Source organism: Podarcis raffonei, chromosome 9 (assembly GCF_027172205.1).
Source record: "Podarcis raffonei isolate rPodRaf1 chromosome 9, rPodRaf1.pri, whole genome shotgun sequence".
NCBI classification, from domain to species: Eukaryota; Metazoa; Chordata; class Lepidosauria; order Squamata; family Lacertidae; genus Podarcis; species Podarcis raffonei.
The window spans coordinates 30381320-30408060 of NC_070610.1; the positions used below are offsets into that span (position 1 = coordinate 30381320).

A 26741-nucleotide genomic window follows, 5' to 3' on the forward strand; every position below is an offset into this window, starting at 1 on the left:
CTCTTTTGCATTTGACTAACCTTTGCCCTGAATCAGCCCATGGTTGCACCTCAGTATTATTAATGATGCAGCATAGAGCAGCAATCCTAAATAAACTTACAGTGTGCTTTTTACTTACAGTAGGATTTACCTAAACATGCATATGATTGTGCTGCAGGTCTCATTTAAAGTCTCTGATTTAAAATGTGCCAGAATAAACCTGCCACAGATCTGCACCTGGAGCCCAAATTGGTGTGCTGATAAACCACTAGAGGGAGTATTCCTTGTGGCCAAAAACCTGCCAATAGAAATACATTACACAGCTGCTGTTCCTAGGAAGTATTTAATTATGTGCTGACTTGCAAGTTCTCACAGATTTTTGAGATGGGCAAAGAGCATATTTGCTTGCGCGAGAGTGTTTTCTAATGCCTGACACTTCAAAACCCAGACTAGTTCAGGAAGGTTTTTCTAAAGAAAGCAGAGAAAGAGGCACCATAATGCAAGATATTAAAAATCAAAGCATATAGCATATTCACTTGATATCACAAAGAATCAACACTCTTAAATACATACTTTTTAAAAAGATTTGTTTATCAGTGGAAATTTCTGAGAACCGCTTTCAGCTTCAAAGCTGACCACTCTTCTGTGAAACACTTTTGACAGGTGAGTGTACCTTGTGAGGTCAGGTAGAATCGTGTCCACTTTGGCAGGCGTCAACTGCACCCTGGAACTACCAAGTGGAACCAATCTTGGTGAGGCTTGCATTCAGCATCAGTTTAAAAGCCCCACAGCCAAAGAACAATTACAAGCATGCCTCACCCCTGGCCTAAACCAAAGGCAAAGGAATTTTAGTTTAATTAATGAAATGAAAATCTCTGCTCAATATTCAAGGTTGTTCTGAGTAGTAGTCAGAACACCCTTTTCTGCATTTCTGTGGTTATATGTATATTGTAATAACAATCAGAGAAAAAAACTAGTATACAGCCATCTTTCTGTGATAAAGAAATCATGATTTTGTATATTATTCTCACATTTAAATGGGAATTTGAAGAACCCTATGTATAACTCATTAGCAAAATGTGGCCCTGTTACTGTTCTTCACAAGCATACTAAACACAAAGCCTGCTATTTAAAAATAGCTATGATACTGCTGTTACATGGACACACAAAAACGCATATCCAAGCTATTTCTAAAAAAAAGATTAAAAACCAAGCCTTACGTCTTAGAGCAGGGGATTAGCAAACTTTTTCAGCGGGGGGCCAGTCCACTGTCCCTCAGACCTTGTGGTGGGCCGGACTATTTTTTTTTGGGGGGGGGGAATGGACAAATTCCTATGCCCCACAAATAACCCAGAGATGCATTTTAAATAAAAGCACACATTCCACTCATGTAAAAACAGCAGGCAGGCCCCACAAATAACCCAGAGCTGAATTTTAAATAAAAGGGTACATTCTACTCCTGTAAAAACATGCTGATTCCCAGACCGTCCATGGGCCAGATTAGAAGGCCGGATTGGGCCCCCAGGCCTTAGTTTACCTACCCATGTGCTAGAGGAACTTGGAATCCTGAAACATGCAGGTGACAATCCCACACAGCACTGCATGTGTGTAAACCTCAGTGACTGTCTGTAGGTTTTTAATCACACAGGTAACACCAGATTAGGGCAGCCTACCCAGTTTAGCATCCTGACATTGAACAGCTAAAGTTGGTGTTTTCCAAATCACTCAAAAAGAGAAAGAGGCAGCTGTGTTGGCCTACAGCAGCAGCAGCAGCAGCAACAACAAAAATCCATGTTAGGGCAATATCCAAATTAGAATTATTTTTAAAAGTTAACTTATGAAGAATTAGTGCCCAAATCTGCTTGTTTTCATGTTCTTTTCCTGTTACTTTTATATCACATATATTAGATCAGAAGCCTGCAGGCAGAGATTCTGCTTTTTTCACATCTTTGCACAACACTTAAAACTTTAGTAATAGTAACCACAGCAGCAGCAGGCAGTTAAAAGTTGTATTTGTCATACTTTACTTTTAAAGTGCCTAAAGGTATTAGACACTATACAATAATAATCACAGGCTTGCAATCAAAATCAAGGGGGAAGTCGTGACATATTTATCGCTCCCAATGTCTAAAATAGACTAAGAACCTCCTGGACTTCACAGTATCTACACCACATATGCCCACCCCAACCGGGGGGGGGGGCAACAAATGCATTATATTTTCCACTCTTGACTGTGCTGCACTCTCTTTTCCTGATCGTTCGCCACGCTTCCTGATAAGTCACACATTCCTTCTCCTAAATAAGAAAAAAAGAGGAGCAACTCAGCTGCTTTCTTGCATCAATGTAGCCACATGCCAAATTATTTGTCAGGAAAGCGTAGCAAGGCATGAACTGCACTTCCAGAGACAGATGACAGTGTACTGCAGGAAGGAGGAGTTGTGTCAATATATTATTTTTTTCTAAGCTGAACCAGCTAGACAGCATTGTCCCAGCAAGCACTCCCGTTGTGGGTAAACTGGAGTTGTCCCAACATTCATTCAGACTGCCAGCCAAAGTTACTGTTAAAGCCCTAATTCTTGGCTCCAGTCCCCTAGGCTGTTTCCACAACCTTTACTGTGAGGAAGGCTGTTGAACTTGGATTGTGGGTACCCACAGTACAGTGCATCTTACCATCATCATAACGCACCAGAAATCCCTCCCTGGTACAGTTTCGAATGTCCTGCCCGTAGATCTATTTTTGCCCTAGCTGCTGCTTCTTTCACTACCTGGGAACATGCATGTATATAAGCTTAACAGAGGGCAAAATGCACTACCGAGCATGCCCAAAGTACAATGGCAAAGCTGCTGAAGTTACAGGTAGGTAGTCATGTTGGTCTGCCGTAGTCGAAACAAAAAATAAAAAAAATCCTTCCAGTAGCACTTAGAGACCAACTAAGTTTGTTATTGGTATGAGCTTTCATGTGCATGCACACTTGTGTATCTGAAGAAGTTTGCATGCACACGAAAGCTCATACCAATAACAAACTTAGTTGGTCTCTAAGGTGCTACTGGAAGGATTTTTTTTTATTTTTTGTTTCGAAAGCTGCTGAAGCTAGTGAGCGCCACATTAAAATGCTAAGCTGTGGAGTCAGATGGTTTTTGCTTGTTTTAAGTATCCTGTCATATAAGAACAGCTTCTTTCTATTCTTCTTTGTTTCTTGGAACTTGCTAGCCCTCCTTTGGCCTCACCTCCTGCACATATTAAAGCTACATACCCAAATGAGGGCAATATGTGGATTTCTATTAGCACATACAAATCTGATCGTTATGCAGCAAGTTGCTTTGATTTGGTTATGCAAGTGCTCAAGGTAGATGCCATGGGCAAACAGACATGCAAGGAAACAATGCCTTAACGTTATTTATCTCAAAGTATAAATGCAACTGCAATGGAAAGCAAGCAATTATTTCAATCAAGTCTTAACTACTGTAGGCAAGTTTTTTTACAAACACAGTATGACAGTATTTCCAATGCTTTTCAGCCTTTGAAACAATGATGATTAGTTTTAAAAATCATCACAAACAACCATTAGCATCCTACATCTTAAACATTTCTCCAAACTATGAAATTCCTAGAATTACACAGATGGGTTTCTCACTGCACACCGGGATTACATATTCACAATTTTACATCTGTGTTAAATAATAAATTCATCCTGCACATAACTGAACCACCCAAATCCTATCATTCAAATAGTGGCATAACTTGGGTCTCTTCTTCCAAAGGTGACCAGAAAGTAACTCCAAACTTTCTTCTCTCCCACATCAATCCCTTTTATCACGCTTTGCCAAAGGAGTTGTCAGCGCATCTTCAATTATGCCAGCACTACGTAGCTATGCTGAAAGCAGCTCATCCCAAACACTGCCAATCAATCTGCCCACAGATAAATCTTAAATTGCTCTCCTAAATTCCCACATCCCACTACATAAATATACATAGAAACCATATAAAGAGTACTGGGGGGGGGGGGGGGTTCAGTTCAAACGGGAATGAAAATAATCTACACTGCAGCCTTTCAAAAGATCCGAGTCCGTAATCCCAAAAGATTCAAAAGCATTACCTCACCGTCGCTTTGAGACAAACTGAGCATTCACTCCGGGTCCTACCCAGCATTCCCTGGTCCACACAAAGACAACAGAGGTGTGACCAATCACATTGTGGCTAGCAGGCGCTGTTTGAAAGCTCCCTCCCTACACTGCCCATTGACATGCTAGCTGGCAGCCTGCTGAACCTGTCGTCATGGCAACACATCCCAGCTGCTCTCCACTGAGGCTTGTTACATTACTCAGCCCCCTCCTCCCTTTTCACCACTCACTTTTGCTAATTAAAAATTTAGGCCTATGTTTTGCATGTCGGAAGGAAACAGAAACAAAACACACACTCTCGCTGCGAAAGAGCTAAAAACACACATTTAAAGCAAACAGAAAGTCTTGCGGCAGCCAATCAGTGGGCAGCTGTACAGACCTGGACAGATGGAACTTGTCACTAAATCTCCTCTTTGTTTTTGTAGCAAACACGCGCAGACCTAAAGATACTCCACCCAGATTCAAACCTTGCAGACCTCCATGAAATACATTTGTTTTTGCTTTCTCTCTCTCTAAAGATACCATTTCTGTTCAAAGAGATTGCGGAGAGTCCTCTGTGTTAACACAGGACCAATAAAATTACAAATTGCCCACAGGATAATCAGGCATTGTGTGGGATAAGAACCTAGTTAAGCCGTCAATATAGTGAGTGAAGCAATGGGGTGGGAGACAAAAGCAGGAGATGGGACAAGGTGAAACTTCCAACATGCAGCTTTTCCAGTGGACTTCCCTTGTTGCACAACAAGCAAAAACAGAGATTAAAGATGCAACCACAGACACATTAACCTGGGAGTGAGTCTCAATGAACAAAATGGGACTTACTCCTGAGTAGATCGAGAATACATGCCGTTAGAAAGGATACAGGATACAACAGTGGAAGATCCTCAGATGTGAAAAAAGAGAGCAAGGGTCTTTTCAAATAAAAAGGGGGGCAATAAATATTTTAAAAAGCATGTTCAGTGAGTTAAAATGCGCATCAATACAAGAAGGAAGAGGAGGAAGGAAGTTCTGTGCACAGCAGATATCTCTGGCAGCAAACTGAGTTCATGGAAAGTCTTGCCTCATCTCAACTCTGTTCATGATTGCAGTGTCTTCTGTTTTAGCCCATCACTTATGGTTCCATCCTTTCACCTGTTTCTTTGTCATCTTAAAGTTCAACATGTGGTCAAACCACAGCCCAACAAGACGACAACAACAAGAACCCGCCAACAGCATTTGAATCAATCTGGCTAACCTGCTCCAAAAAACACCCCCCCCCTCACACAAGAAAACAAATTTCACTACAGCCCATCAAAGACAACCAACCACACCCTAGGCCAACCCCAACCTCTCTCACCACCAAAGGAATACAAGCAAATAAGAAAACCCACACGCTGACAGAAAATCCCATGCGTACACTAAGTAGAACAGCCCTGCCACCCAACCCCACCCCACTCACCATTCCCCCCCTCCACCTCTTTCTCCCTTTTCTTCCTAATGTAACACTAATGTCTCAAGTAATGAAACTGATCTGTAGAAAATATAACTTGAAAAAAGAGACACTGCACATACTTTTGTAAACCAAGAAATCTTTAATAAGAATATATTATTTTTTTAAAAAGTGATCAAACTACAGTGACTACATTCACACAAAACATAGAAACTGCTAGACAATCTGACTAGAGGAAATAAGTGGGGCCTACAACAAAACATTAGTGTGGATTACTCATGACATCTTCCAGGATACTCCATTCCAACCCCCTTCCTCCAACCAATTCAGAATTATGTGGCTCAGTGTTTATTGGGCTATATTTTTAGTTTGATTATGTATTTTGTGGTTTTATATTTCAATTTTATTCTGTGAACCGCCCTGAGACCTCCAGGTATAGGATGGTATATAATTTTAATAAATAATAATATTGGTGGGGTTGCCTCCTTCGGTTTTCTTCTACTTCAAACTTTGGGGCTCTCCCAAGCATGCAGATACCTCTCTCATTTTCTAGTGGCACCATTTGGCTGCAATTCTGTTGACAGCATCTGAATTCAATATTGGAGGAAGTGATGACATCATCATCATCTGCTCAGGAGACTGAAAGTCCCCACATCCCCTAGAGTCAAGGGGTGGCAAACCTTTTTCATTCATCGTCAACTGTTGGAGGTAGGAAGAGGCTTGTCAACTGAGGTACAGCTGATGTGCAAAAATGGGCATGGACAATTGTTTTTAAAATAGGGTAAATTGGAGGGGTGTCCACAAAAACAGTTTGGCATCACAAAATTGCATCATGGGACCCACTGGAGTGGTAAGTAAGAAAAATAAAAAAGACAAAATTGGAGAATACATTCCAGTGGGGTATCTAAGGGAGCAGGGAGTACAAACATCATAACGATTTCAAAAGTGTGTTCTTTTTTAATTGAATGTGGAAAAAAGGTGAGGGAAGCTTTGGCATTACGGTACCACGGCAAAGAACCCAGAGGAACAGTAAAAAAAAAAGAGAGAGTTTTATTTGTTATTATTTTAAATGACACTTTGGGTAGGGGGATTTGAGTTTCACACAAAAACCTCTTGCAGGGCTGAATGTGGCCAATGGTGCAGACATTAGCCCCCCCTGCCCTAGACATTGTGAAATCTATTTTTATGTAAACATTTAATTGGGCTCCTTTGGTATACAAATACAGTGGTACCTTGGATTAAGAACGCTGCAAACCCAGAAGTAGGTGTTTTGGTCTGTGAACTTTGCCTTGGAAGCAGAACATGTTGAGTGTGTTCCATTTGTAAACTGAGTCCCCCGCTGCTATGGGAAAGCACACCTTGGTTTAAGAACTGACTTCTGGAACGGATTAAGTTTGTAAACCAAGGTACCACTGTAAGCTTTAGTAATGTTTTTGACCAGGACAAAATAAATGAAGCAATTTTGGCAAAATCTTTGAATCTCCATCTTCCTGTCCACTCCCAGCTTCTGACAGCTTAAGTGATAGCCTAACTATGAAGAAGCCTTTTCGCCATGCAGCCTAGGTAAAATATGGAAGAAAGGTACTGACTCTGAAAACAGATTGTAACATAATAATTTTCTAGTCAGAAATGACTGGAAATAACAAATCAAAAATATGACCTAACCAAAGCTTGGGAACACCCTCAAATGTACATGTCAAAATTGTGTCTCATTTGCAGGTAAGTATAATGAATTGAGTATGGTTGATACCTCATGAAGTTCACATTTTTAAAAATTATTTATGGGAAACTAAGGATTTTTCAGTCCCCAAAAATAATGAGGTAATGTCTGAACTTCACCTGTGAAGGTGAGCGGGGGGGGGGGGAGATACCTGCATGTATCTTCACTGAGTTGCTGTCAAAAGCTATAAATCTGGTTAATATTTCAGTAGTGTTGAATCTCTCATATAAGCAATCATATTTTTGTGTGTGTGTGTATGCGCGCACGCGCACGTGTGTGCATGCTAGGAGTTATTTACCAACTTAAAAGACATGCTTTTTTAAAAAGGTTGTCATGTGAACAGTATCTCAAATGAAATATTTGTTTAAGTCAAAGGTCATTTAACAGTCAATCGGAGTGTTTATTTTGCGATACTCATGTTGATTTTTCATCAGAGCACAAGCCAAAAGCAGAACATGTAAACATAAGGCCTGTTTATTGAAACCATTAAAACTACATGTAAGAGACATTGCGATGAGTGCTCATTCATAGTAAGAAGACGACTTCGTGCTGCAGACTGTGTATATCATCAAGACTATAGCACAAATCTCCACAGTGGGGAAAACTTCCCACAGCAGTATCCAAGTAATGAACATCTGGCCAAAGAATGAAATGTGGGACACCCAAGTGAAGAACAGCAGAATGAATCATTTTTGAGGGAATGTAGCTGTTTAGAAGCAACTAATGAAGAATAGCGGAGTATTGCAAAACTCAGCAAAATTCACAAGCATACGATAGCAGACACATCAAACACAAGCTTAGAACACTGTGGGAACAGTATTGGTGAACGTGGTAAAGCTGATGAGGTGACACAGAGAAATATGCTTTACCTCCCTCTCATGACTCTAAAACCTGTGAATAGCCAATGAAGCTGAATGTGTACTGATCTGTAGCTAAACCGAGTTGTAGTTTGCTAGTTTGTGGCCCCACAGCTTGTGTCATGCTTTGTCCAAGTGGCCCAACCTTTGTTGACACATAAACTTCATAAACAGATTCTGACTCTGTGGAAATACCGGTACTCAAGCAATTGTTCCTCAGTAAATTGTTTAGACGGGGGTACACATACAGTGGTATCTCGAGTTACATACGCTTCAGGTTACAGACGCTTCAGGTTACAGACTCCGCTAACCCAGAAATAGTACCTCAGGTTAAGAACTTTGCTTCAGGATGAGAACAGAAATCGTGCTCCGGTGGCAGTGGGAGGCCCCATTAGCTAAAGTGGTGCTTCAGGTTAAGAACAGTTTCAGGTTAAGAACGGACCTCCAGAACCTGAGGTACCACTCTATTTAAAACTTGATGACTGAGATGTGATGCCACTCCTGTTAAGTTTTGCTGCAGTTTCAATTACGGTACATGCATCTTCTGTAGGGTGATGTCGCCTTCTTTTGACTTTGCACAGTACCCTTGCAGGATATGATCATCTTTCCCTATCCCCTTTTTCTCTAGGTCATGCATAATTTTAAATACTTCTATCCTGTCACCTCTTACTTGTCTTTTGTCTCAGCTAACAAGTTCCACATGCTGCAACTTTTCCCTAGAGGAGATGCTCCATTCTCTTGATCATTGCAGTCACAGTTTACTGAACCTCTTCCAACTGTACAATATCCTTTTTGAGGTAAGGCAACCAGAACTGTACACAGCATTCCAAATACAGTTGTGCCACAGATCTGTATAACAGCATTATGATAACATCAGTTGAATTTTAAATTCCTTTCCTATTGACCCCCAGCATGGATTTCACACTTTTACACTCTCAACAACTTCAATGAGGTATCCACTACGACCCCAAGGTCTCACTCCTGGTCAAGTCACAGGCAGTTCAGACCCCATGAGCATATATGTGAAATTGAGACTTTCTTACCCCAATATTTATCACTTTACGCTTGTTTACAATGAACCTCATTTGCCATTTTACGGCTCATTTACTCAATCTGGAGTCAATCCTGCAACTGTCATGTCATTTCGTGTGATACACTGTTTTTTGATGCATTTATCCCCAAACCAGGTTCAATCCAAATTGAGAAAAAGAACAATCTAGCTATGTTTAAAGCTGGCAATGGGTACAGAGTCTTACTCGCTACAGTTGAGTGCCTATTTATAAAAGTGTGATACGGAAATAGCCATGGTTAATTTTTTAATAAGGACTAAAGAATTCATGGATTGTCGTTAATAGTCTGCAATATTCCTAAAATGGTAAAGCAACCCAAAGAGCATAATTTAGTGACTGTAGCGTCCAAAATAAATCCTTTGAAGAACTTACAGAACTGGCAATTCTTAGAAATAGGCAAGTGGGCTAAGGGTGTTGCTTTATCTATCCCATTTCCCATTGCTGAGAGCTAACTAGGTCTATATTATGTGGAAGAACATTTGCAGCTTAAAGGTTATGTTCAAAAGGAGATTTCTAATTTATGTTTTTGGGACATAACAGCATATTCACACCAACATTTTATGTGGCCACTTATAAATGATTTGGGGGTATTAAGTGAGTCTTAGGGATGTTCTACCATATAAATTTATCACACCTTGGAAAATTTCCAGAAGTGGATGGAACCAGGTCATAATCTCAACACGCCTGAGCATCCACAAGGTTGGGGGAAATGATGCCACTATCCATCAAAAAGGTAACTGGGTCGTGCAAAGCTGCCTTCAGTTAATTAAACTAAACACAGAAAGGAGAGGGGAGCTTAACCTGCAATATTTCTCTTTCAGCCCCATTCAGAACTTTAATTTTTAGCATTAGGTTAAGCTTTTGTCCAGATTTTTCACCTTAATTTTCAACTTAATGAAATTAAGCCAGTCGCTACACGAGTTCAGAGTGAAATCTGAAGTCTTTATCAGACTGTAAAGATATAAAGCTTTTCTGTGTGTCTCTATTGTCTTCACCCAAGATGAAATAGCAGGCTACAGCATGCACTGAAAAGTCGGTTGAGGATGCATGCCAAATATTTTCAGGAACTAGCACAAGCAACTGAAGAAATGAAATTCACACCATTCTCCCCAGATGAAATCTAAACTTGTGTACTGGTGCCTGTGGTAAATCAATTAACACTACTTGGCTCACCTTCCACACTCATTTATGAATTCAGTTTAATCTTTATGCCATACACACATGTGCATGATAATATGGAGGATAAGATCACTACTAAATCCCCTTGCACAGACAGAATTTGGGGGTGGGGTGAGGGGAAACAATGATATTGCTGCACTGCTGGGTGTGAGCTGGCAGAACTGAAAAATGCTGAAATGGATGGAGTAGGTGCATGGTCAGGGAGAACCAAGGCTTGTCAGAACCCTCTGCTTGCTCAGAGGTTGCTTCTGATCCCAATGGTGGCATAATGTTATTATCTATCAAATAAGCAGTGCCATTTTTCTAGAAAAAGAGGTGCTGGAACTCACTATGAACGCTTCCCTCGTTCTCTTAGAATGGCAATGGCACCCACTTGAGAGAGGTGCCAGAACTGAGCTCCTGTGAGTTCCCTCTGGAAAAAAAGCCCTGCAAATAAGTGGAGTAAGGAAAAGCATGCCCAATGGACTCAGTCCAGAGATCCAGATGACTTTCCCCCAAAGTCACAGTAGAAAACCTCTGGCTACAGTGAAGCACAGCACCAAGAATCGAGAAGACCCAGAAAGGGAACTGAACTTATTCATATCACAGAACAACTGTACTCTACTCTCTTGTCAAAATAATTAATCAGCACATAAGAGAGGACCCTGCGCATAGACTTTATTTCACCCAGGTCAAAGACCCAATTTGGCACACACGCACCCCTGCACATTTGCGTACACACACAGGCTGGGAGCCTCAATGGCGCCCCTCTGGAGGCTTCACCCAGCTAGCCCCACCTCCCACATAGCTATGGCTCTGCCAGGATCCATGGTGAAGTGGCACTGCTGCTTATGCAAAAACAGCCAAGGCCAGCAATAAAGTTGAGAAAGAAGATGCATTACTCTTATGGCTTCAACTCTCATCACAATAGTACTGGCTGGAGCTGGTCAAGTTGCAGAGCAAAATTTCTGGAGGGCACTGAGTTGAGGAAGGTTATGTTACATATATGCCGCTTCAGGATGCCAGAGTTTTGTTTTTGTTTTTTAAAAAAACTAAACCCTGGGACTTTCAAGTTTAATGCTGCAACTAGGGCTCCAGGGGCAAAGAAGGCAGCAGAAGCAAGAAGAACAAGGGGATCACTCCTGAACAACCTTCCCTTCCTCTTTCTTAAGCAGTCTAAAATAAGCACAGCATCCAAATACCCGGGCAACGAAGCATCTTCCCTTCCAAATGCAACATGGAGCAATAATATACTGTCATAACAAACTTCCTTTACTCAACAGGTAAGTGCAGTACAGTGGTACCCCTGATTATGAACTTAAATTCGTTCCAGAGGTCCATTCTTAACCTGAAACCGTTCTTATCCTGAGGCACGCTTTTGCTAATGGGGCCTCCGGCGTACGGTTTCAGTTCGCATCCTGGGGCAAAGTTTGCAGCCAGGAGCAGCTACTTCCAGGTTAGCGGAGCTCTTAACCTGAAGCGTTTGTAACCAGAGGTACCGCTGTATTTGATCCAAACAGAACACAGTGAACATACAGATTTCTACCCAAATTGAAATGGGTGCACTATAGAGAGAAGGAAGGATAGGCTCTAGCCAAGGAGAAGAACAGAGATGGTGACAGCTTCTAAGAGAATAGTGTGAGAGAGAACACTTATCCGCTGAAGGAAGAGCTGGAGTTTTGAGTCTAGCAATGGTCATTGTGGGACTTAGGAGGCCTGAGAAAAGCCAGGAGCTGAAATCAAGGCGTGTGGGGAAGAGCTTGTGACTAATGAGGCAGCCTTCAAGAAAGTTATACAGCCAAAAGTCAGCAGAATTGCAGAGAACGTTGAGCAACACTGATGGTTGGACTAGAGTGAAGACTGTAGCATAAGTCCTGGGAGACACTCAAGAGATTCAAGGGAGAAGAGGCCACAGACCAGGTTGAAGACTGCAAATCCTCAGCACCTAGTTGAGTGTTACCTAGGGAGGAGTGGTATGGGAAAATTGGCTTTAGGTGACAGGAACCCTAAACCGTATTTGCTATATTATTTAAAGTGATTGCAACCATATAGTGTAAATACATTTATTTAAAGCAACAGTAATAAAGAATAGTGTGCATGTTACCCTATACAAACACCAGCATTTTAATAATAACCATTGTAAATAAAATAAAATGAAATATAATATAATTTACTTTGCTTTTTCTTTAATATTTGAGTCTCTGTGTTGTTTTGTCCCATGCTTATCCATAGTTACTGGAGCGTACACCGAGAGAAAATTAGTATTATTGAGATATTTAGTAGCAATGGTAACAAAAGGTTAGAAGATGTAAGTAATGCAGCAGAACCATCTTTTCCAAGACAACCCTCATCACGTCTGGCAAAACAGGAACTATACTTGATGATCTGATAAAGTTGAAAATCTTTACTTGGACTTTGTTATTTTAACTCATGTGCAACTACTTATTCTATGTGCCTATTTTATAGTTTTGTTTTTCAACTTTTAATTTGTGTTTTGTTATAATTGTTCTTTTCGTTTTATGACATTAAAACATGAATTAATAATAAAACTTTGCAAATAAATAAAAGAAAGAAAGAAGGAAAGAAAATAAAGAAAAGAAAATAGGTAATAGCTAAGGAAAAAAACTAATGTGCAAGATGCCGCTCGATAACAAACAAATAAGTAGTGGAGGGGCTCTCCCAGATAACGCCAGATACTAAAGTACCGCCACATGACAACTAATAAACATTGTAAAACATTATATGCCAGTGGTAAATCCCTGGGAATCCTTAGTTCTACAGAACCTTTATCATCAGGTTTTTTGCAATGAAAGAAATAGTTAAGGCAGACATACTTACCCTGAGACAGCTTTCCCACCGCTACTGATTATCTTCAAGGGAATCTTGGGTGTGCTCTAGTGAAAAGACTCATGTAATGATGGGCAATGGAGAGGCTCAACAATAACTTGCATGGACTGGGTATGCATCCTATAATTGTACCCTGGAATCCTCAGTGATACATGGGAGCCAAAATGGAAAGTGCTCTTTAAATATGGAAATGTTGACAACTACCATAATATGCTACTACGTATCAGGTATGAATATTTAGCATACACCCACAGCACAATACCCAAAGTCATAAAGCACATGTTCCAAGGAAAACTTCCAGGACCAAATTCATTTTAGCTCTGTTAAGAACTGAGGCATCAAGACATCTATCAAGACAACAGATGAAATACAGACTGAGACTTGCAGTCGCAGAAATGCAGGTTTGGATCATATACATTTTTCCAGCAAGTGGCAACCAAGTCGAGCTTAGTTTTCCTGTTGGAGGTTGTTTATTGGATGATTCAAAAAGTGAAGATGATTAATGAGAAAAACAACAACATATGCTATATGACTCAGAACTCAGATGATTGGGGGACACGCCATAGCAAGGGCACATTAGGACGCAGAAATGGAAAATATCGTCTGGCCACTGTCACTGTAGCATTCCTCATGTTTGTTCCTCCGTGGTGTGTGTTAGAAAGGAATCAAGTGTCCAAAAGATGTCCAATTTCATCTCATATGGTTTGCATTGAACATCTGCCGGTGTTTTAGCCCCCTACTGATACACAATACATTTATTAAAGTTTACAAGGAAAGATTTTTAAAGTTTCCTTCTTGAATTAACAGCATGAAGATGGTAATGGCAAAAACAGACAAATCAGCTTCTGTGGAGAAGGTGTGTGTTTTTCAAATCATGTTTCTGAAAACAATCACAGTCTTACTAAATGGCATCATATGTTTAGGATGTGTGCCACTGAGCAGAACTGATTAATGTCTGCAAAAAGGAAATTAAAATAGTGAGAAAATTCCCACATACATCCTGCTTTTTAGAGAATACAAATATATCTTTAACTGTACGTTTGTTTTAAAATCCTTTGCTTTAGACAGACCCTGTGACTAGTGTAAATTCCTGGCTGCATTTAAAGATGTAACATAAGTCTTATTGGTTTTAACAAAGCCATTATATCGTCTACAGGGTTAACTGAGACATGTGCAATTTCCATAGTAACCTCCTTGATTGTTTATTTGCCATTCATTTTTTATGATGCCCTTGAGTGCTGGCAATTCTTTTTCTCTTTTAATAGCACTCAATTATTGCACTTCATCACACCTGGCTAGGAGGTGAATGTAAAATGTATCAGCACTGCTTGGCATTTCGACAAACCTACATGAAACAGATTATGCCCGAAAAGATCTTGCATTCCCATTCTAGCACAGCCATAGCAGCCCAGACAGTTGTGCAATAGAAAAGTAGTTTTATTTTGTTTCTTTGTTGTAATACATTTGATACAATTATAATAGATAATGTTCCCTTTTATTTGTTTTATTAGAGTCTTCCAGTTCATATAGAATAATAGGTGCTTGCATGAGGACTGCATTCAGGCGCAACAACAAATCACTACAGGCACCATTTGAAAAAAACAAAAAAACAAAACCCCTTTCCTCAGGTTTGGTGAAGATGTAACATTTCTGATTTCCTAACTATGGCTAGGAGATTAATTGCATGCTTCAACTCACATGCTCCCTCCCACTATCTTCATGCGTGTTGATGAATCTTCCTATGCTTTCCCTTTTTGGAGCTAACCATGGTGCAGTGTGAAATCTTCAATAATGCTACTGTAACTATGGTTAGTTTTTGCAAACAGAATTAAAAGCAGGTTTGCAAACTCTGCTTAATTCAAACTCCCATATGCATTCCACATATGCCACCAGGAGTTTGATCCCATGCAGACATAACATTTCTGACCTCCTAAGTATGGTTTGAATAGCAGGGTTGTGTTCTCAGCTTGCGCTTTCTCTCTTCCTCCCTTCTACTGCCTATGCAGATTTGTAACTTGTCCATATTGATGCTCACACGATCCACAATCACCATTAACACTGACCTAGACATAATGCTGCTACACAAGGGAAGGGACACACCAGATCTCAGATGGCAGGCTTCTGGGATCTGGATATCATACAGTGTACATTATGGAATACATGGGAGAATATCATTTAAGGAAAGCAACCACAATAACATTAAGAAAAAAGAAAGTGCCCTATCGAAGCTTGGAATTTTTAGTTAATTTGTACTAATGGGTTTTTATTATTGCTGTTCAGTTTAAGTTAAATACTACTTTTTTCCATTTCTGCTCCTGAGCACCAGGTCTGCTTTCCAGGTGACACACAACTAACCTCATCATCTACTTTATTTAAATGGCTGCTTGCAACTAAACTTCTCATTTGGCTTACTGCAACTGATTTTCCTCCACCGTGTTTTTGCTGCACCTCACCTTTCATAGAATCATAGAAATGTTTGAAGGGATCCCAAGGGATCCCTTCCAACCCCCTGCAATGCAGGAACCTCAACTAAAAATCCATGCCAGATGGCCATCCAGCCTCTGCTTTAAAACCTACAAGGAAGGTGAGTACCTCACCTCTGCTGGGAGTATCTTCCACTGTCAAACAGTTCTTACCGTTGGAAAGTTCTTCCTGATGTTTGGTCAGAATCTCCTTTCTTATACTGTAACTTGAATCCACTGGTCTAGATCCTAGCCTCCAGAGCAGGAGGAAACAACCAGTTGGGTTGGCATTTGTATTGTTTTATTTTGTACAGCATAACTACTGATTTTTAGATGAGTTATACATTAGAAACAAGATTCACAAATCAGGTTTTGTAATTAACTACACTCCAGAGCTAGAAAAAGCAGCAAAATGCTTTTCAGTGAGCACCGCTAGGATGGTGAGAGAGGAAGCTGCCTTATACTGTACAAAAGCATCTCAAGGTGCTTAGTATTAACTGGCAGTAATGTCATCCAAATGCCACTGTTTCAGACAGCAGTACTTCCTAACCCTACCAGTGTTGATTGTATCTTTCAACAATGAAGTTTTCCACCCAGTATTAGATCCAGTACAGTGGTACCTTGGTTTACAACCATAATCTGTTCCGGAGGTCCGGTTGTAAACCAAAACAGGTTGTAACCTAAGGCGGGCCTCCAAAAAAAATGGGTTGTAATCCAAAAAAGGGGATACGCACTTCCGGGCTTGACGTGGTTGTAATCCAAAATGGTTGCAAACCAAGGCTCCACTGAATACCTGTTTGATGCAATTCACCACAAAAACTGAAAAACAAATACGAACAACTTTCTTAATACTGAAGCTAATACTAAATTCAAATGGTTGATCTGGCACAGAGGCAGTGTTGACCTGGTATATATGGGCAGCAGTCCCTCCCCTATCCCAGTTTAAAGTAAATCCTTATGATAACAAGAACAAGGGCACTGGATCCCACCTCAAGTATCCCAGACCACTGAATTCCCTCAAACATATTCATGTGTTTTTTTTAAAAAAGAACCATAATTAAGAGTGTGTGTTTTTAACAAAACACACAAAAGGAGATTAATAATCCAACACTCCTTGAAGGTAGATCTGTTTAGGAGAGTGACTTAGAAGGAAAGGCACAATTGTATAAATAAACACAAAAAAGTTTATGATGATATAAATTAAATTAAATTCTGTAAAAATTACATTAAATGATATATATTTCCTTAAACTCCCAACATAGAAATGATACATGTATAAGAAATCGACTCATTTATGAGAATGACTACTTCTGAGGTTTTGATAATTTGCCCCCCCCAAGGCAACACATACAACTAGAAAATTTGCATAGTTTACCCTGAAAAATATTTTTGAGAACAATGTTGGCCAGTAGCACATAGATAACTTATCCCAGGCATGTCCAAAGTCCGTTTCGGGGGACAACTTCAATCCCAAAAAAATCTCAACAACTTACAACTTTGGCTGGCCCTCACGGCCCTTCACTTCATCAAATCTGGCCCTTTTTGAAAAAAAATTGGACACCACTGACTTATCCTATGCAGGCACGTCCAACTCTCCAGAGACTGCGATCTACTCCCACTGTAAAAAGACTGGCAGTGATCTACCCATTGTCAGTGGAGGGAGGATGGACCAGAGTTGTTGAGTTTTTTGGGGGGGCACCAGAGTTGTTGAGCATTATGGGGGGCACCAGCATTGTTGAGCTTCTTAGTTTCCTTTAAATCACTCACTAAATGCTAACGCCAAACGAGTGCCAAACTGACACGATGGAGCAAGAGGGCGGGGGGCAGAGACATCCATTCCCATTTTTTAAAAGTCATTTTTTAAAAGGATCTCACAATTGACCACGATTGACAACAAACACCAAGGGATCTACCTGTTGATTGCAGTCGAACGGCTGGACATGTCTGCTATAGTATGTTGATCCAGGTATTCTTCCCAGTATTGTGAAGCTCCCCCATCCCATTTCTTCCCTTCAGACTATACGGGGAGCATGGGCTGCATGTCAGGGTCACCATGCAACCACGGAACTACATCACCTCTGACCAGACTAATCAGGCCTTGAGAGCACCACTATTCCCTAGCAGCCCACATACATGGAAACCTTATTCTTGCAAAAATTAATGTACTATTGTGAAAAGTGAAAGAACTCTAGATTTTTCCTTAGCACCCTATTGCTATTCAAACTACTGCATTCAAAACTGGGAGGAAATCAGGTTTTTTAGACATCAGCTCTACAGAGGATTGGGCAAGGGATGGGGAAAGGACTGTCAAAACTGACAAGAAACACTGTCAAAATTTTAAGTGCTTGGGCAACTATCTGACCAGGGTTTCCCCCGCCCCCAGCCAACTGTATGGAAATGATAATGGAATAAAACCAAACCATCACACACACAACAAAAACTCAGGCCCACAGAACCTTTCCTCATTATATTAAATATTACTTATTTGACGTTGAAGACAAAGTGGACAAAATTATTGCTTTTACATTCCAAAGCAATAGCAGATAATTAGTTGTTCTTATAAAACAAAATCCCATTCACTAAGAAGTTCCATTTTGGATACAAAAACACAATTCTGCATCATACATATATAAAATTCTGTTGCCATGCTACTAATAACTAACCTCCTTCCCTTTTCTTTCATAAGTAATCCTTCAAGTGTGGAAACCACTCTGTGTAAAATTGCAGGGATTCAAGTTAGGATGTCTGTAACCCTTAGCAGCCACTGAAGCTGCAAACGTGACACCAATGGCAAGTCCAAAATAAGCTGTGTATTGACCAGTAACTGCTACTGTTTGTTTCCCTTTCAGTGGCAAAGGAAAAATACATTAGGATGACTGAAAAGGGTAGATGCAGTATCTCTACTGACCTGAATAACAATCCATTAGAAGTTGACATGGCAGCACAAAACAACACTGAGACACACACACACACACACACACACACACACACACAAAATAGACAGACACCATCACTCCTGCAGCAAGGGAGCCAGCAGATAACACTGCTTCTGTAAGTTATGCCAGCCATCTCTGTTCCATCTTGTAGCCAGTGATTAATCACTCTCCAGCAGAGCAACTCATGCAATGCAGACCATGGAAAGGGGGGGGCGGGGGACGACACCGTGGGAATTTTACACCTGGTTAGGAAATCTTTTCATCTACCTGAGAAACTGAAAGTGGTGTAACCAATGAAGTGGAAATACAAGACAGTAGTTTTGATGACTGGATGTGTGTGATGGCATCCCAAGATCTGCAACAAAAGATAATTGCTCTGTTTATTTAAACAAATTTATAGAGATAAGGAAACTTTTTACATTATCAGTAACTAAGTAATTCCCTGAAGGCACACTGTGGACCCTAGCCACTGACACCATGAAATACTAATGAGCCCATTTTATAGCTTGGAAGGCTGATAAATAGTTATGGGGTCCAATGAGACACAGATGTAAAAGCATGACTCTAGCGTCACATTTGACATGTTAAACACTAGAACGCAACAGACTGTGTCTAAGGCTCTATAAAAATAATTTTTAGATACTATTCACATTTACAGTGGTACCTCGGGTTAAGTACTTAATTCGTTCCGGAGGTCCGTTCTTAACCTGAAACTGTTCTTAACCTGAAGCACCACTTTAGCTAATGGGGCCTCCCACTGCCACCACACGATTTCTGTTCCCATCCTGAAGCAAAGTTCTTAACCCGAGGTACTATTTCTGGGTTAGCGGAGCCTGTAACCTGAAACGTCTGTAACCTGAAGCGTATGTAACCAGAGGTACCACTGTATTCTAGATGAAGCATTTTTTGGTCCCAGTTCCTTACCACTGGAAGAATGCATTCAGACAATAGCTAATGACATGGCAACTACTTAAAAACTTACTAGGTGGAATGGAAATCCCCTGCAGCCTTCGGTCATGTGAAAAGGCCAACATTATTTTAGGCCTTTGCAATAAACAGGAGGATTCATCAGATTCTACAGGAAATACTTTGCCATCATGACAATTGATTGACCAGTATCTGCCTTGAACTTGTGCAACTTTTCCAGCTACAAGTGCAATGCTGGCAACATATCACAAGCCATCACTCCTTTACATGCAGGCAACCCCCAATTTGCACTGGGGTTGTATACTTGATCATCACCTGCATCGGTGGAGTGCATAAGCCCACCCTCTTCTAGGTCCAAAAACCACCTCTGCATGCATGGTGGCGCATGCTTAGAATGCGTGCAAAATGTTCCGTTGCCTATATATCTTGGTTGCAAATAAGCATAGTAGTTTGCATATTGCCTTTTGAGAAGATAAGCCAAAACCGCATCCTACATTCTAATTCTGATTCTCTGGTGCTGCTGCTTATGTAGCTAGAACAGCCACACACAAGCGGGTCATACCATCAGTCTCAAACCAATGAGGTAATGGGAAATGAGGACAGAGAAAAAGAGATACAAAGGTAACCTCCTTGTTCACTTGATCTCTTGCCCACACCTTGGTCACTCACTTTGGGCAGCCTCCTGTTTGAGCAGAGAGAACTTTGAAGCCTTCCTCCCAATCACATACAAAATTTTGTGCAGTCACACTCATTTCAAGTTATTACCATTTTTCAAAACTGTGACATTTGTGGCCACTGTTAGAAACAGATTCCGGGGCTAGATGGACCTTACTTATGCAGAAAGGCTCTTCTTATATTATTATCCTTATGGGGGCAGTGTGATGTAGTGGTTAGTGTGTTGGACTAGGACCTGAAAGACCAGAGTTCAAATCCCCCCTCAGTCATGAAAGCTCAGGGGGTGACCTTGGACGAGTTGCAATTTCTCAATCACAGGGTTCCTGGGACAATAAAACAGTACAGAGGAGGCCACTGCGAGGTCCTCCAAGTCAACGAATACAAATGCCACACACACAGGAAGCTTTAGGCCAGGCTTCCTCAACCTCGGCCCTCCAGATGTTTTTGGCCTACAACTCCCATGATCCCTAGCTAGCAGAACCAGTGGTCAGGGATGCTGGGAATTGTAGTCTCAAAACATCTGGAGGGTCGAGGTTGAGGAAGCCTGCTTTAGGCTCTCCCAGCACAAGAGGTGTTGATAAATGCCTGTTTGTGTCCCACGTTGCCTTGAGAGTATGTATGTCATGATGCAGACTCAGGGTTTTCACCTCCCCACTAAAAACAAATGGTTGCACAGTTGTGCTTGTAACAACATAGAAAGAAGACTTGTTTAAAGAAATGATTCCAACAATGGAGAATATACATGATAAATGGCCAAGATTATGGAAAGCAAGATTTCTGTCCAAACTAGTTGAAGGAAAAGTCTGTACCTGTTTTGTGTGATACAAACTTGCATGTAACAAAACTGAAAGTGAAGCACTAAACGGAACTGATCACTAAGTATGCATTACAATGTGCAATACCTTGCACAACTATCAGCAGCAAATTGTACGAAAACAGTACAGTATTAGATTATTTTCTGCTGTGTCTTTAAAGGTAAAATCATCAGAACCACAAAGGGGGGGTGGGGAGAGAAAATGAGAATTCCTGCAATTAAGAGCTGACAGTTCTGCACGCCTAATACAGAAAAGCCATCTGCGTGGCATATCTCATTACAACACTAACTTCCAAAAATGTAGAGCAATTTAAACCTCTAAGCCACTGAGCTTTAGCATATGTGATTAGAAGTATACTTTTTTCACCATAATACCTTTTAAAAAAACACTTTAGGCACAGAACTTCCTAACAACACAAACAAATGCGATTTTAAAACTGAGTGAATTCTTTTGGATATTTGCAGTAAATAATTGCTTTTTACATAGTTACATTCTTCTGTGGTTTATCTACATCTTGAGCACTATTGATATCCAAAAATAAACAGATTTTCATTTCAAGTATCAACTAGGCAGTTGCCTTTGACAGTAGAGGTCAAACTAGTGAGTTGCTATGGGTCATTCTCCTAGAGACCAAGGGGGAAATTCTCATGTGCAGTATAATTTCTATTGAGATTATATATATAGATATAGGTATAGATATAAAACACTGCATTATTACAGAAAGGCTATTTTAAGCTCTTGAGAGTCCCATGGACTGCAAGAAGATCAAACCTCTCCATTCTGAAGGAAATCCGCCCTGAGTGCTCACTGGAAGGACAGATCGTGAAGCTGAGGCTCCAATACTTTGGCCACCTCACGAGAAGAGAGGACTCCCTGGAAAAGACCCTGATGTTGGGAAAGATGGAGGGCACAAGGAGAAGGGGACGACAGAGGACGAGATGGTTGGATAGTGTTCTTGAAGCTACCAGCATGAGTTTGACCAAACTGCGGGAGGCAGTGGAAGACAGGAGTGCCTGGCGTGCTCTGGTCCATGGGGTCACGAAGAGTCAGACACGACTAAATGACTAAACAACAACAACAACAACAACAACAATTTTAAGCTGATTTAATTACTGAACAAGAAAAGTACTTAAACAGACCAACAAACCAACTTATTTCCTAAGATTTTCATGCTTCACTCAGATTAGGTGAATAAATGCAGTAGACACCACACAGAACTCAATACTACTTTGGGCCAGTTAAATTCTTTATTCAGGAACTATTACTGGTTCAATTGGCATGCAGGGATTCCTACTACATAAAATCCATAATATAACAAGTGCTATACTGATCTGTGAGTCTCAGTTATTTGAGTGATGGGACCAGCAAGCTGAAGCAGTACACACAAAATTTCCTCTTTGTGTTGGGAGGCTTTTGTTTTAAAATAGTAGACTATTTTAGATATGTCTACTTGCAAAAATCTCTTCAGTTCAAATTTAACATGATCTCACCCATGTTTACATAGAAGTAGCCTCAATGTATTTCAATGAGTTGTCCATTCAAAAGTGTATGTGCTTGACATTAAGAAAAAAAGATTATTATACTGAATCAGAGGTGAAGCCCTAAAAGTTGGTGAAATTAAGAACCTGTACAATGCAATAAGAAAACATAAACTGACAAAAATAGCACACAGAAAGATAAAACAACAGTATTATCAAGTATTAGAAAAGAGAAAGAAATAATAAATTTAAGGTCTACATGTTGTTCACTTCTGCACACTTCCAGAGCTGGCGCAAAACTACATCTGGCTTTGGTATTATCTAAGGCAGTCTTAGCGATCTGTAGTCTAAAACATCTGGGAGGCACCAGAATGGGAAGGGCCGATCTAAGGAACTGGATTTTTCTACAAGATTGTGCACTCCTTCCACTAAGACCCTCCTCTTTCCACATAATTTGGTTGCCATTTTGTTTGCAGGGCCATTCAAGGTGCCCACAAGCCTTAAAAGACTTACTGGTAGTCCCCAAATATCTGAAAGATTGTAGCCATCCCCACCAACCCTTTTAGGTGTTAAGATCTGCAGAGCGAACTTTCTGGGAGACGGCTTGGTTTCCTCTGCACTATGGAATTCCCTCTCCACAGAAGTGTGTCTACAATCTTCACTGCACAGCTTTCACTGCACAGGCGCCCCCAATTACGCATGATCAACTCACGCGCAACTACATGTACACACGGCGCCAGGAAATAAATAAATTGATACAAACCAGGAAATTGCAGGAGAGAGTTGGAGAGTCAATGTTTTATAACCACTGTTCTTAGGTTTGAGAAAATCAGAAATGTAATGTGGTAGGGTCATCTGAACAAAACATCTTTGGGAAAAGTTAAATTTTCTTATAGAGTGTAGAAAAGTGGGAATGAAAGTGCTGCATATGGATGAATGGAGCTCCTGTGTATGATTTAATCATGTGAACCAGGTACAACTCCTCAAAAGGAAAACAATGAGGTTCGGGTTTGGTGACACCCCCCAAGTTTTTAGAATAAGTTTTTAGTGAGTGTAAAGACATAGGTTGGGGTTTTTTGGTTTGCTTGTTTTACACTTATCAGTTCCACGGATGCGCTTCAGAAAGCTAATAAAATTACAATATTCCAGGATAAAGAAAGCACACAGTGACACCTAATATTTGGAATGGGTTGGCAACCCATTTCTATAAATTCTCTCACCACTTTTACCTCTGCCTGAAAATAAATAGCAGCGTTCAGTTGATATGGATGGTTGCAGCATTTTATAGCCTTTCAACAATGCTTTCAAAACAGGCCATTTCTACAGGCAGCTTTCAAGAGTACCTGCAGGATAGGACAAGGTAGAAAGCTACAAAAGCGCACACACAAATGCCTACCTCACACCTGGCCATTGCTGTTATCTTCAGGTGGCTATTCACAAAACAAAAGGATCAAATGAGTTACTACTAATAGTGACTTAAGGAGCAAAACTGCTACCAGTGGCAAATAAACTATAGTTCCTATCACCATCATACAAGTAGGTATATTAATTCACATAATATCAGGGAAATACCATCAGCTGTTTAAGCAGAAATAACTGCACAGGTTTACACAGCAGAAATATTAAGAATGCTAAACCCTCCCAAGTGAAATAACAGGTATTATTACTACAATTAACAGTATGTAATATGAAAATGTCCATAGTGTTAACCCCAGAAAACTACATATATTTTCACAGCAAACCTTAGTACTGCTAAACTAAGCAGCTTGAAGGGAGTGATGGAAATAAAATTGCATGACACAGAAGAAGAGTTCTTTTGGAATCTGCATGAACTAATTTAGAAGGGAATGTATGATTATCTGAATTCTATAAATATGTATGATTATGGTCAGATGGAAGGCTTTGCGTTATAGTTTTTGGGAAGGACAAGAACTGATTATGGGATCTGAGGTTAAACGCAGAAGTGCTGCAATATCACAATTATGTCAGTAGAATGCAATTCCTCAGATAAAAGTTGCTAGCCAGAACATAGTTGTGGGCTATCTAGGGTTGCTGTATTTCAAAAAGTGAAAATCTGGACAGTTGAGCTTCTTTTTTCTTTTCTTTTTTAAGCCAAAGTTGTTGGGGGGGGGCTCCCTGTCTAAGGCACAAAAGTAAATGGTTGATGTAGGTGCTCAGGTCCTTGGGAGTTCTCATGCTTGCAGATGTCAGGCAGTTCTGAGGCCAGGTAGCCGTTGCTGAAGGTTTTTTTTTTTTTTTTTTTTTGAGAAAAGCTCCATTAAAAAATGAGTTTTGAAGCTTTTAAAAGGATTTTCACCAGAATGGCCATGTTGCCATATGTCTGGGTTTTCCCTGACATTTTAGCAATTTCCGGAAATTCCACCCAGGCGCCATTTCCAGCATTGGAATCCCGCATGTGTCTGGGGAAACCCGGCTGTATGGCAGCCCCAGGGCTATCTGTCCTCTGCAGATTTAACAACAAAGGTAAGGAGCAAAAAAAAATTAAAGACAAATGGTTAGCAGTGGTGCTTTTTCCCACAGAACAGAATTTCTTCACTTACACTGCTGTGCAAACATCCTGAAAAGATACAAAAAAGTATTTAATATCTTGGAGTGTTCTCTGGAGAGAAAATTGAAATGATTTTGACTTCTGCTGCACTTTTGCACCAGATGAAATCAAACTAAAATAATATGAGCAAGTGGATACAGTGCCTCATGAGTTACGTTGACTAGAGGATTACATTAACAAGTCTCTGGGCAACACCTAGAAACTTTAGCCAAAACACCTCCCATACAGAGAGAGCAGGCTTGCATGCACTGTGTCAAATAGCTCCTCCTCAGAAAAATAATTCAGGAGAAATGTTATAGACTACCACCATTGTCACTCCAAATTAAAAATAAAAGGAATATTACCACTTCTGGAAAAACAAGGCATAAGATAACTTTCTCAGTTTGAAAGGATACTGACTGTATCCAGAGGTTGTGCAGCAAGTGCAAGTGATATTTATTTTCTTCCCCTCCCCTTCAGTCTATAGACCCTGACCCTGCTTCCTGCCCTAAAAAGAAACCCTACTTCTGGATAAGTTCTGAATATGATGCGAGACCAAATAAAATTTACAGATTGGCTGTATAGGATTCCCAGTGTGAAACTGGCTAGACACGGCCAACACCAAAGAATAAGCTTGGACTTGGAAAACAGGAGACAAACTCTGAAAAGGGAGGAGGAAGAGTGCGCAACTCTGGAAACAGAGAACCTTTGGTGTTGAAAAATCATTTTTCTTCTCTCGCCCAAGTTAATTTCCTTTCTTATAACTGCTAGTGCCTAATCTCCACTTTCTGAGGGACTCCTCTCAGCTGAAGTCACAAAGGAAAAAGGAGGCAACTGGAAGTTCAGGGTAAGTATGTTAACCCTGAACACATGTTGCAGAATGAGATGACAGAATTCTATCCCAAGGCGGTAGAGTGAACCATACTATTTCAGAAGGCAGGTGGGAGATGTCATTTTAAAATCTTACCTCACGTTAATCGTGCCCTCTATTTATTTCTTTTTAATAGTACGACAGGAAGAAAGGTTTTAGCCTAGTCATTTCTCTGTGTCATTCTTGTGCTTGCAGGGAGTTTCACATATAGGGGAGCTGTCAACTATCTGTCCACAATCCACCCATGTCATAACTCTAGCACTGTATTCTGTATTCTATAGTATGTCAAGGATTACAAAAACTGACAGTCCAGCCCTACCAGAAAATTCATATGGGAAGAACTGGCAAAGTCTTGTTTTAGGACTGTTCTGTACTTATATATTCACCAGTCATGGGCATTAGCAAGGCAATTCTCAAAAAGTATTCAGCAGGCCAAGTTCTCTTTGGCCTGTAAAACCACATTAATATTCTGCTTTGACTGTGACTAATGTTAATCTACTGGTAAACTCAGTATTCACACATAACTAGTGATTAAAACTAATGGGACTCAAATACATGCATCAAGGTTGGGAAGATGTCCCTTGTGTTACAATTTTTCTCTAAATCCAATAGGTACAATGTGAGTATAGAAAGCAACTATCTTTCACCTATGAATTACACAACACCAAAGCAGATTATGCGCTAGACTCAAGATACTTCATTTCAATTTCAGCTCTTCTTCCTTGGACAAATTGTTTCTTGATTATTCTTGAGAACAGCAATAGCTTCCTCTGCTCAGTACCCCCCATCTCCTAGTTTTTGGATTGGAAATAATAGAAATGCAGAATTGTACAATTGTAAGCGACCT

The 26741-nt window shown here is 40.4% G+C and overlaps 1 protein-coding gene across 5 annotated transcripts in view; it reads right to left on the reverse strand.

Annotated features, from left to right (window-relative positions):
- STOX2 (storkhead box 2) overlaps nucleotides 1–26741 on the reverse strand; it is a 127887-nt gene that overhangs the window by 35609 nt on the left and 65537 nt on the right. The window contains exon 1 of one of the 5 annotated variants that reach the window (XM_053402512.1): nucleotides 4077–4098. The exons of the other annotated variants lie outside the window; for them this stretch is intronic. The gene's annotated coding sequence lies outside the window, so the exon portion shown is untranslated. Of the gene's footprint in view, nucleotides 1–4076; nucleotides 4099–26741 lie in introns of those variants that run through there. 5 annotated transcript variants of the gene reach the window in all.